This window comes from Brienomyrus brachyistius, chromosome 8 (assembly GCF_023856365.1).
Source record: "Brienomyrus brachyistius isolate T26 chromosome 8, BBRACH_0.4, whole genome shotgun sequence".
Classification (NCBI taxonomy): Eukaryota; Metazoa; Chordata; class Actinopteri; order Osteoglossiformes; family Mormyridae; genus Brienomyrus; species Brienomyrus brachyistius.
The window spans coordinates 3,760,248-3,772,723 of record NC_064540.1 but is presented as its reverse complement, the minus strand read 5'-3'; the positions used below and the strand labels follow the sequence as shown (position 1 = coordinate 3,772,723).

The window sequence follows — 12,476 nt, the reverse complement described above, 5'->3', positions numbered from 1 at the left end:
TGCGTGGGCGCATGTGAATCTGGATCTTTATTCGCCGACGCGGCCTCGGAATGCACGCGCCAACAGAGTGCCACTGTGCTTGCCCCCGCGTCCGTCTCCCCGCACACAAGGAAGGGCTTTGTGTCGCCGTCACTAGCCACGGAGGACACGACAGAATGACACGCGGATCTGGCCCACTTCGGACGGAGATGGAGGACAGGAACTGTCAGCTAGCCCAAACCAGTGTCCTGCGAACCACTTGGGTCCAGAGTCGGGCGCACGGAACAAGAAAGAGAGAGAGAGATGGGGAGAACTCACAGCACAGCAGCTGCCAAGGCGGAGACGGTGACTCATATCCCGTATTTAATTTTTCTAATGCGCTCCTGGATGTGCAGATCTAATAAGAGAGGGAAGGGTCCTTTCGATAATGAAAACTAGCCAGCAACCCGGACGCCGAAGGAAGTCGCTCATTGCTGGGTGGGAGGTAGGGAGGGGGTGAACACTCATAAATTACAGACTCAAGGACTGACGCTTGCACATCCGAAGACTCGGGGAAAAAAAAAACCCAATACCCAGCGCTTCCCCTGCCCACCCCTCCTCATTTACACCGTAGAGACAGCGGTGGGAGGTTGAAGGCAGCAAAAAAAAAAAGGTGCTGAATAGTCTTGTGCGAGGTGCTCGGAAAACCGAGAGTTCTTGTGGTTTCCAGTCCTCCGCTCACGTGTCCGTAATTGTGGCCGTTCAGCTGATCTCAGCTGGTCTCGGGCTGAGAGGGTAGCACTGTCAGTATTAAACAGCGAAAGAGTGAAGAGTTCTGCAACTGAAAGCTTCCATTTCAAGATATAATCACGCTCCCTTGTTCCTCTCCTTCCCGGTGCTGAAATATGTCCGTTAACAGATCATAGCTGCCGTGAAAGGAATTGATTGGCCTGACCTAGTTCGGGCCGCATACACATACAGAGTGAGCGAAAACAAGCTGTCACTTCAGCTACTTAAAGTTCCATTACAAGCGCTGTCACTTTTTGAAATGATACTTGCCTTCCAGTCGACGTCTTGGCTTCTTATACCAGAGCGATACGCTGTGTTTGGTTTTAACCAGAACAAACAGCCTTGTGTTCTGCAGACACCAGGAAATCTCAGCTTCGACTTGGAAGATTCTAAGAGCTTGGCTGAACATCAGAACGCATTTGAACATTAGCGTTTGTTTCTAGTATAATGTGTGCATTTTTGGGTAGGCCTGTATTAATATTAGTAAACATCATATATAAGTGAGTGAAAAGAACAAAGCGCAAGCCGACCACTCTTTCCGTTTGGTCAGGCTGAGCTACACCACGACCCAGAGGATCCAAAGTAAGGTGATTAACAGATAATCATAGAGAGATATAATTTACCTGGGACATATTTGCATTTTCAAAAGGGCAAAGATGGGTGGGTAAGACCTTCAAAAACGAGCCACTGGGATTTAGTAAGCGAGCTTCTGCTGTGTCATTTTACTTAGTTTTGCCATTCCAAAGCAGTACTCGTTTTACATTTGCGCCATCTCCCCCGAAACAGCGCACACTCATTAAATGTCGAGGTCGACGTATTTATGTAGCACCACGATGAGAATAATCAATGTATCACCATTTTATTCGGGTTGTGCTCATAATTCCGTCTCTTTGTGTTTTTGTTTATGGCGCGGAAAGGTTCCTCCTCTCCCTTCCACTGCGAAGTGCCTGAAATATTTAACAAGGCTCGTGCTATTTTGGGATTTGTGCTCAGTCGTTTTTTTTAAGCTTATGGTGCAATAGCTTTACTGCACGCCACGTCTTTTGGCACAGCCCCGATGCAAACAGTCAGTCTTACGGATTGAAGTGGAGAGTTTACCTGTAGCCTTACCTCAAAGTGAAAAACTTGTTTAATCACGGGGTGGGGGGCGGAGTGGGGGGGGGGCGTTTAAAGGTTCGGGATAATGAGGGGAGCGCTTTATACATGCAGCCCACGACCAAGGTTTCAGATAGATAGTCTGCATGATAATCAGTGTTGTTGCAGTTTTTTTTTTGTAATCGCGTACCTGTCCATCAACACGACAGCAACCTGAAACCAGCTGTGGCGTATTTCGTATAAATGCTTATTTAAGAGTCAGTCACACAATAATAATAATAATAATAATAATAATAATAATAAATAGACACCTGGTTTAGGTCGAGCGCAAGCAATTAATACAAACGGAGATCCCGGGACCTTATATTAGGTCTTTTTATCACTCACTATGCGCGCTGACGGTCATTGTCACCGAACCCTTGTGCGCAGACCAGCGCCGTGCGTTGAATGAGAACTGCCTTGTTTATGTGTGCCTGAATATTTCATTTGTCTACCGTACAAATTATGCGGACGACAACCCCCAGCGTGTGCAAATGTCCTACAGTTCCGTTTCAGACATACAGTTCCTTTTTTTGTTTATAATTGATTATCCTCCCAGGCGTTAATAGCAGACCTAGGAGCCTGGCTGACGGACAAGACCAGACTGTGTTAATGAACAGTCCTGCTCGGACTATCGATGCATGGATTACGCTATATACTCCAGTTCTAAAGAAGATATTTAAGGGAGAAAGTCAATGCCGCCAAGAAGTGTTTACTCCTTCTCCTATGATTTGCCAGATATGGGCTTTGTAATGGTTTGTGTGTGTGTGTGTGTGTGTGTGTGGAGGCAGAGTCGTCATTAGGTTTTCGGGGATTTCAAGGTCAATCTATTAATTTAGCAGCTAACACTAGGCAGCACTAGAGACAAGGACCTCACATTTATGCAGAATGAATGGGATTATTCATTCAAGGTTATTTTTTTTCGACAAAATGTTATTAACATTTGGGGGGTTTTTTATGTGAAAAACGTTTTATTTAGACACATTTGGTTTTAAGCAATTTGATGCTTTGAGTAGGCTCCTGTGTGTCAGGGGATGTGCCAATGGACTCAGGCTGATTTTTAATATAGAAAATCATTAGGCCTATTTACTTTTTATTTCTGGAGCAACTTCACATGGAGAATCTCGGTGAACGAAAGAGTGTCCGTGCTTACAGGTTCGAAGAGGAAATTGTTATGATGCCGACACCAAGATTGTTCATACGGCGAAAGAACAAGTGAAAGGGTGGAAAAAAATGCAAGAAATAACAAGAAAAGTGTAATATAAAAACAAGCTAGCATCTATTTAAACATTTGAAGACCGGCATCCTTGAATTAAAGGCAGTTGTGTGGTTGATACCATCATGAATGAATGTACTGTTGAGGACACGTCAAAAAGAATTAGCACGTTGCTTTCACAACTGTTTCCAGTCTGCAGTGAACCCAACAGCACAGATTTGGGTACAGATGGTAAGGACATGTCCCTATCTATACTGTGGGGGTACAGTGTGTTCAGTGGAGCGGCAGTTTTGGAGCTGATTTGCTCACTACCAACGCTGAAACCAAAGCTACACCCTTTAGTAACCCCCTGAGCTGCATTTCATTATATAAGATGAATCTGATGAAGTCACAAACTGATCTTCATCCAAGATTGAAAGGGTGGGGGATAAAGCGTCACTGTTATGATATCCCATTTATGACAGTAGAACAAACGATGTGTATTTATTTGCATGTTTAAAATAATTGTTTTGTTACTTTCCAATTTATTAAGACAACACGGATTCAGTCTCACCCACAGAATAACAAATGTCAGGCCCCAAAGACAAAATATCCAGCTAGACTTCAACGAAAACACTGCAGTTTGTTTTTTTCTTAAAGCGTGCCAACTGTTTGTTTGTTTGTTTGTTTGTCTTCAAAATTGGATATTGCCCTCAAGCTCTTGCGTTTCTCATTTTGCTCTTTGTTCCTGCTTGTGGCTCTGTGAACCTTTGTCCTCCTTGTCCTCCTCCTTGATGCTGCAGGATATTGAAGCTAAGAGGTCATAGCATGACCCTCAGAAAATCAGTTTTTGAAAATCATCAAAGGTTTCCCAGATTTATTGACATTAGGATTTAGGGAGTTTTTTTTGCAATTTGTCTTATATTAACATATTTTTTTTGTTTTGCACCAACCTTTCCATAAACAAAAGCAATAAACAAGCTAGGTATTCTCAGTAACACTTTTAATTGCTGTAGGTTCCTTCTGTGATAGGAAGAGGCTTAGCTTGGATATTGTTACGCATGTGCATATGGAGAACGAGCTATTATAACTGTCTGAGAGCATGAGCATTCTCGTAAGTGGGATGAAAAAAACCCAGGTCCAGGGCTGCTTTGCTGTTAAGAGCTATCGATCAGCCCGCCCACCCCCCCCTCCCCACCTCCCATCCCCCTGGCTCCTCTCTGGTGGGGTCTCAGGTTCTCTGACGCATTATTCAATGGAAAAAGAGAGGCGGGGGGCGGGGGACTACTATGGCAGACAGGAAGGAGTGTCCTTCTTCGACAGGGAAAGGTCGCGGGGCCTGTGGGGTTCAGACTGGTCATCGGTAGCTCGCACATTCATGTGCAATCGCACACGCACGGGTGTCTCTGAGCGGAGGCCCACGTGCAGCAGTGTGCTGGCATCTGCGGGTGGCGCTGTTGGGAGCCCGGCTGCAAAGCCGAAGCTGCCCCCGATCAAGTCGGACAGGAGCACACTTAAAATCCCAGACTCTCAAGGGTAGCAGCTCTTATCACATAATTACCGAATCCAGAGGGATTTGTCAATGGAAACCAACTGATTATTGCTCTCTAAGGAGCTGTCACGGCAGCCTGTCAACCCCCTCTTAGGCCTGGATTGCAGCAGAAAGCTGGAGACTAAACATTTCTGTCCATTACATACCCTGTATCTTGCAGGACCTCGTGAGAGTATTAATTTTAGCTAAAGAGTAACACAGAGAGCTGTCTTGACATACTTTTCCATTCGCTAATTTATTATCTTTTATGTCCGTAATACTACAACATTCTATTGTTAAGGACTTTCTATTCATGTACTGTGTCTTAATTTTATTTGCTGTGTACTTTCAATTGGTGTGCACACATACTGTCTTTGTGCTTTGTCTGCTTGGCACTATATGTATGTTCATCCATACATTATCTTCCCTCTACTGTATGCAACAGAATTTCCCTCTGGGATCAATGAAATCCATCTTAATCTTACTTCTTGTGTGCATGCCGTTACTTTATAGCGATCTCATCTCTGGCCAGAAGACTTAGTCTACTTGAGAAATCTGTTCTACAATAACAAACATAATAATAATCATTTTAATGGCATACCTTCTCCAGAAATCCAGATTAGGATCACTGTCTCTCCCTTGTTATCTAGAAGGGAAGAAGGGTATTGACATTTCCTACGTGTAACATATGAATATATACTATGTATATGAAAAGTGATTTTAGAAGCAAACTTCATATGGTCTACTGTTCAACTGCTTTGTGAAGGCTATGAGGATATAGGGACGACAACCGCATTGAGGTCGCTGGCATCTGAAATGGAAAAATCCAGTTTTTTGTCAATCTGCTTGGACTATTAGCCACGGCAGTTGTCAAAGTGGTTTAGCTGACCTCAGTGTAGAGCCAGACGGTGGAGAACATTTAAGGTATTGTCCTTTATTTTAACGAGGAAGAAAGATTAGAAGTGATTGTCAGCCAGATGTCCCTCTGCTGGAGAAGGTCTCGGGAGAGGGAACGAAGCTGAGAGTTTGGGGCAGGGAGCCAAACCAAGGAAAAAGCCCTTCTTTAGCTACAATTCTAGGTGCTAACATGATAAACTTTCTGCAATGTGCTAATGTTCTCTCACCCCATAAAAGACGTCTTGTCCACTTGTAGTTTGGTCCCCTCTTGTGTACCGCCTGTGTAACATTTGTTTTATTACGCAACCGTTTGATTTCTCAGTTGTTCTCAACATGTCAGATGCTGGGGAGCTAACTTTTAGCGGTAAGAAAAATTCTACCACTAAAAGCTAAAGCACTTGGGTTATTCTGGTGAACCGAGTTATTTTTATATGTGGCGATGCGTCCCCTCCCCAGGGATGATAGTCAGCATTAAAGGCGTTGATCAGTCTCTGTTCAGCAACACACTCCATTGGAAGGTCTCTCATTAAGAGCTAGTTCTTTTTGAATAAAACATGGTGCTCATATATCGCTTAAACATGCATAACCATGAAGCCCCTCATCCTTTAACAAAACCAGTCCACTGTCTTTTGGATGGATCTTTTTCAGCTACTATTATAATCAGCTCCTTTTCCAGTTTTCCCCATTAGATTCCCATTGTTTTGTTGCTTGTTTGGTTTGGTGGCGTTTTGAAGGGGAACATTAAATTTAAACTCTTACAATGGGTCTCCAGTAAGCCTTTGCACTTATTAATTTAATGTTTTAGAATTTAACTTACAAATTACCCTGTTTTTCCACTGGAACATGTGGGAATTGAAAATATTGTATAAATGGTAAATTTATCTTCCTTGTTTAATTTTACAGTAAGTTTAACAATTTACTGTTTTCAAGTTCTTCATTTGCTTGGTTCGAATCCAAACTAACTTAATGAGATCGCTTTTAAAGGATCATTTACTTTTCTGATGCGATATCTGAAAGCAATTAGGAGTTTTACCTATTTACGATTTTACCCTCTGAAGTCAGATTATTCACCGGAGTCCCTTTTAACCGCCTCTCTCAGCCCTACAACAGCTGCACTGCTCCTTAGCACTCGGACACGCTGCCGGCCATAATCAAAGGGGCACTGTCTAGTCAGGTTAACTCAGTGGACATACAGGACCTAAGCTGCTCACATTGCTATAAGGGATCAATAAATGCTGAGAGGGTTAATGGGGAGCTGGACAGAACAATTGGCTGGGTGTCCCAACAGCTGCACTCACAGAATTTACTGCTACAGTAAACTAGCCATGGTGGCAGATGACAGGGTGCAGTGTAGGCCAACCCCCCCCCCCCCAGCGACTGCGCAGAGGCAAGGGTGTTCAAATAAGAATGTACACCTCAGTTAAATGGGGGCTGGTTCAACTCGACACCAGCATCAGTGGTAGCATTGTGTATGTGTGTGTTGGGGGGGGGAATTCCCACTAGTCGATAGGCCTAGTTCAGATGACACCCATGACACCTTCACAAACCTCAGTTTTGGCTAACAGAGGCAAGCTTTTGATGCAAACAGGCATTTCCTGATGCCACAGGAATATTCCAACAGCATGAAAACAAAACTCCCATTTTTATAAGATGTGATTTGCCTCAAACATTCCATTAAATGAGTAATAGTGCATGACACACGATGTATTATGTTGTTTGCCTGTGAATTCTGTCCTGTTTGGCCCATAGTTACGTTTATGTAAAAAAAAAAAGTCATATGTTGTTTTTATTCTTATCCGCCGTGTTACTGCTCAACAAACTGAGGAAAAGCGCAGTTCTAAAAAATTCTTTTATTTAACGGAAGCAATTGACCTCCTGATTTAAAAAAAAAAAAAAAACTTGCGCTGCTATTTTCATTCCTTAATTTACATACGCATCAAGCTTTGTTTCAGGAATAGAATAACATCGAAAAGATTGATTACAGCGCAGCGAATAGACGCCGTTTTTGTTGCAATGCAGATAAATAGAATGAGTCACCTTCAGTTAATTAACTACACCTCGCCGGCACGCGCCTCGTAAACACAAAGGCACGCGCTCGGTTCTTCCGCACGCGGCCGACGGGACCCAAGGTCGCCGAAGGGGGACGGGGGCATCATGCGCTCGGGACCGATTTGACGTAGCCTACCGAAAAATCGGCTAATTAAAGCGTTAGTGACGTAGCATATCATTTTCACAGCGGTCTAATAGAAACGCGGACGCGAAAAGTCATATGAGAAAAAAATGAAATGAAATTGAATTATATAGTGACCAGGTCATAAGGAATTACGATATTTTAATGAAGGCTTTAAACGCAATGCTTCTTGGAGTTTTTAAAATATATTGCAATGTGATTAACGCGCGAGTTCTTTATTTTTTATACAATGTGTTTTTTACCCCGAAAACGTGAGCAATTCCTTGTAGAAATATTCAGTCTCTAGGCGAAAACGAATGTCCGTCTATGGTTAGAATGCACTTACACATCGCCCGAAGTGGAGATGGAGGAAATCCTTCAATTACTGTGATATAAATTATGCAAAATTCATATTCAAAGTTTGTTGAACTTGAGACCTCAAGGAAAAAAAAACCGTAATTCAGAATACAGGATAATTTGATTTTTTTTTATTGCAACTTATAGAAAACCAAGAGGCAAAGGTCTGTTTTGCTATCCTGTAGACCAGGTTGTCCCCCAACCCCCCAGCAGTTGAGTACTTCCCAATAGATGTGAAGCACATGCCTGTCTCGCTCTGTTATCACAGCTGACCGTCCTTTGCAGCCTCCATCCCTTGTGGTCGGCTATGCGTCCAAAGCGTCTCTGGGCTTTTATGGGTCCCGACAGTGGAATCTGCCTGTGAGGTGCCTAGCATGTGTTGCTGTTTTAGGGTTCTGGCCAGAACCGCAAAGGCGTCAAGTCCTAGGCTCAAGTGTGTTTGCAAACACAAGCCCAGGAGCTCCTCATGCAAATATCTTAAATATCTAAAGCTCTCTGCTGAAAAATTAATGTCTTAAAAGGCAAATGCTTTTTGAATAACATATCTGGCATTTGGATATATATAGGTCAGTTTCTGAAAGCTTGAGAAAAAATACAGAACTGCTTCTCAAACTGTCTGTCGTTAACTAAAAATGTCATGTTGGCGCAAATAGATTTTTGATTGTCCAGCTTTGAAATAATGTTTACTATGTTAGTGAGAATCCTTCCTTTCTTCAGTTTTGCCCATAATATAAGAACTGTATTATTTGTTTGACATATTTTTGTTGTTGCCAAGCACTAAACACTGGCTGTAGGGCACAGGTCCTATCAGTGAATGCCTGGCCAGGATATTTCACCTAGTATTTCACATGGAGCAGAAACCCTTCTCAGAATATTACTGACTTGTCTGATTTGTTAACAAAGCAAGGAGATTCGGTCTTTTGTTAAGTAATCCTTGGTTAGCTAAGCAGAGGTTTATTTTGTTAATGAAGTCGTTCACCTGCTTACAGCGACTCACATTAACTCACTTTATCTCCCTGAGGAGAAATAAAATACCGTTAGCCAAATGTGCAGTGATTTTAAGCAAGAAGCTCCAGTTTATAATCTAAGACATGAAATTAAGGGGAGCTTTAAAAGTCTTGACAGCGAATTAGCAATTCAAGTGCTGAATGACAACCCCCCCAGATGGAGTTATATGTAAAAAAAATATCCTGCTAAGTGCATTTTAAAATTTCATCATAATGTTATAAAAATGCAAATTTAATAGTAAATAAAATTCACCACTAGTATTTGTGTACATTTGTGTGCATACATATGCATGTAATGAAACACATTAATATGCTTAGATATTATCTGATACGTGATATTGTCTGAAACATGCATTTCTGTATTGCACATGTGCGGCATGCTGGAGTCATGCCAAAAGCATGTCATTTTTAGAAATGACAGCGTATTTATTTTAAATCAGGATGTACTAATCCCACCCCCCCCCCCCCCCATTCCAACCGCACCACTGATAGGATTTTCGAAATCTAGCATACCAAGTCTCCCTGACTCTACTGCCCAAACAGTTCAGATGTGTGACCAAAGAATTCTTATTTACGCTATATGTAAATATTCTGGGCAGAGGAATCAATTTCTGGATCTCCAGAGACCCAGGGAAACATTCTGCAAATCCTTGTTCCTAAACCAATGTTCGGTTCAAGTAACGCAATGGCAGAATTGCACAGAGTGATTTTAATGCTAATTATTAGGGAAGACCACACCATACCAAGTCACTACAGAATATCTAATAAGGAAAACCACATTAATAGTCTATTATATTAATGTCCTCATATAAATAATTTAACTCGAAGCTCTGTCTTTGCGCTAACAGGTGATTTGTTAGGAAAACATGGCCCATATTCTTTCAGCTTTTACATTCTCCTCTTCTCTTTTGTTCCGTCTCAGAGCACCTAACTCTCTAGGGGTAGAACGGGGCAAAACACAGCATTGCTTGCTGATATCCGAGCCTCTCTGTACAGTTGGGAACTCGAACATCAAACAAGAAAGAGTTTTTCCACCTCCTTCAGTATTCAACAGAATGATCGTCTCAGCCCGCAGATAAGAAAGTGAGGAATGTAGTCAGGGGGTAGGAGAGAAGGGGTGAGAAAATCAGGCTTCTTACAAAGAACCTACTGCTTAATGTCAGGCTCATGAGGTATAATCATTGCACTGGTTTTGTGGAACATCTAATTAAATAAAGGTTTTCGTTTGCTCGTTGGATGCTGACCCTACTCCTACATTAGTGTAGAACTAGTGAAGAAATTGAGATCTGGGACTGCATTATAACCCCAAAATGACGTGTCTTTGTCATAATATATATGATGCACACGTGTGCTTTTTAACAGTAATCGATCTGTATGTTCGGCTCAGAGAATGATTTGTGTGTTTGTGTCGGTTTCCGAGAAGGAAAATCGTCCGCCAGACGCAATTTCGGAAAGAAGCAGCGGACACCTCATACTCATACCTTTGTTTTCATCCCTCTGATTAATCCCTTTCCAATCTGATTGAGTCACGTCTCGAACAAGGTCACAGTTATCCAAGTAATTCCTAAGCTTTAGGCCTGAATGCTAATTCAGTCAAAGATACAAAAGACTGGTCTGTTCATCTGCTCTAGATTGTAGAAGAAAAAAAATGCCCGGAGAGAAACAACCCCTTCACGAGATTTGTTTGACAAATGTCCATTAAGCAGAACCAGCAAGTGGTGCATTAGTGTCTCTCAGAACCTCTCATTTATATTTCTGTCTCAGTCCTATTAGGTTTTTATGGTGTCTTTAATTGCATTAGATTATTTTTATTGATTATATCTTTCTTGTGGTGTAAATCATTAATGTAAAGAGCAGATGAGTGAGCTTTGATCCATCCATCCATCTTCTATACCCAATTGAAAGTGAAAAGTGATACAGTCCAGCGGGTATCCCATACAATGTATCAACAGAACCATATGGTAATGCACTGGGCAGGCAAATTTTGAAGCCAATGCTGGGGACGCCATGAAGAGCACCGTCACTTGAAATTAAGATAACATGAACACTGATGTGGGGAAATCCTGGTGCGTACTCAGCATGGTACACTAGTGGCTAAAAATGTGGAAAGACTTCCAGTTTTTAGAGATTGCAGAACTATATTCCAGTCACTTCGGTTATAATATTTGTAAACATTCTTTGATTGTTTATTAGCATTACTGCCAATATTTGTGTAGTAAGTTTTAAAGGCAAATGTCAACAGTTCTTGGTGTTTCCAGAATTTTCATGTAGTGCCAAACGATACAAAGTGCAAAGACAGAACACAGCGCAGACGAGTGAACATAGTGCAAACGAACTATATACTGTGCACGAACAATTCCGGAAAGAAATATAAGTGAATAAATGCAAACAAAAAAATAAAGGGTAATTATTCAAGAGTTTTAAAAACTTTGCACAAATTCACAAATGTTGTACTTCTCGATAAGTTCTTCACAAATTCTGACAACAAACATGTAAAACTATCAATGGAGGTAACCATATGTAATTCTTGAGGTCAAGATCAATGCCTATCTGTGAATTTTGAAATGTACAAAAAAATACATTTATAGGGTGAACAAAATAAGAAACGTCTACTAATTCATTAATGTCGACGATTGGATGTGGAATAGGCTTAACCTGTACCGAAAGAACAGTTTCATTCTTTATTGGTATTCTAGGATGTAAGTCCTGAACTGTGCATAGTGGATTATTGGACCATTCTTGGAGAAAAAAAAAGCCTCCATTTCTTTAAAAGATAAAAGCGGTAGATATTCGACTTCACACTCTGCACTCCGGAACTTTCCATCAAAGTCCCGCGATGTTTATGTACGTTGATTGTGGAGGCCACAGAAGGTGTGTGACTTCCTTCTCATGTTTATGAAATGACACTTGGTCTTTCCTGAGTTGGCTTTGTAAACGAGCCCTTTTCAAACGGAGGCCTTGCCGAATTCATAAGTTCACAATGTACAGATTCGCTTGAGAGTAAGTCACGCAGTCGCTGCTTTGGTTTTGTTGTCATTCTTGAAGCTGTACTTTTGTCGTGTTTAGCGTCTGTCCTAGAAAGTGTCCACCTCTGCCTGTCAGTGAGCTCTTTATCGGTGCGGTTTGTCTGTTAGTACATAATTTTGCAGCTTTTGTGACTGAGGCTCCTATAATTCTGGCATCGGCTCTTTGGTGTCTCAGAGTTACTTTGAAAACTCAGGTAACAAAGTGTTGATTGTGAGATCTTTTTTATAGCTGATAGATGATTATAGTTAGCATGCAAGCTAACATGACTCTGCATTGTAGCTGTTGTGATTGAAATTTAGTTACTTAAATGCTGAATCCTTTTTGATATGGTGCTTCTACTATTTACTCTCACCTTGTACTACACAAGGTACCCAAATGTTTCTGATGCCGTTCATGCTTCTCCTTTGAGAT

The 12,476-nt window shown here is 41.7% G+C and overlaps 1 protein-coding gene across 4 annotated transcripts in view; it reads left to right on the top strand.

Annotated features, from left to right (window-relative positions):
* pcbp4 (poly(rC) binding protein 4) overlaps positions 1 to 12,476 on the top strand; it is a 45,312-nt gene that overhangs the window by 7,625 nt on the left and 25,211 nt on the right. Inside the window, exon 1 of one of the 4 annotated variants that reach the window (XM_049023688.1) lies at positions 910 to 1,334. The exons of the other annotated variants lie outside the window; for them this stretch is intronic. The gene's annotated coding sequence lies outside the window, so the exon portion shown is untranslated. Of the gene's footprint in view, positions 1 to 909; positions 1,335 to 12,476 lie in introns of those variants that run through there. 4 annotated transcript variants of the gene reach the window in all.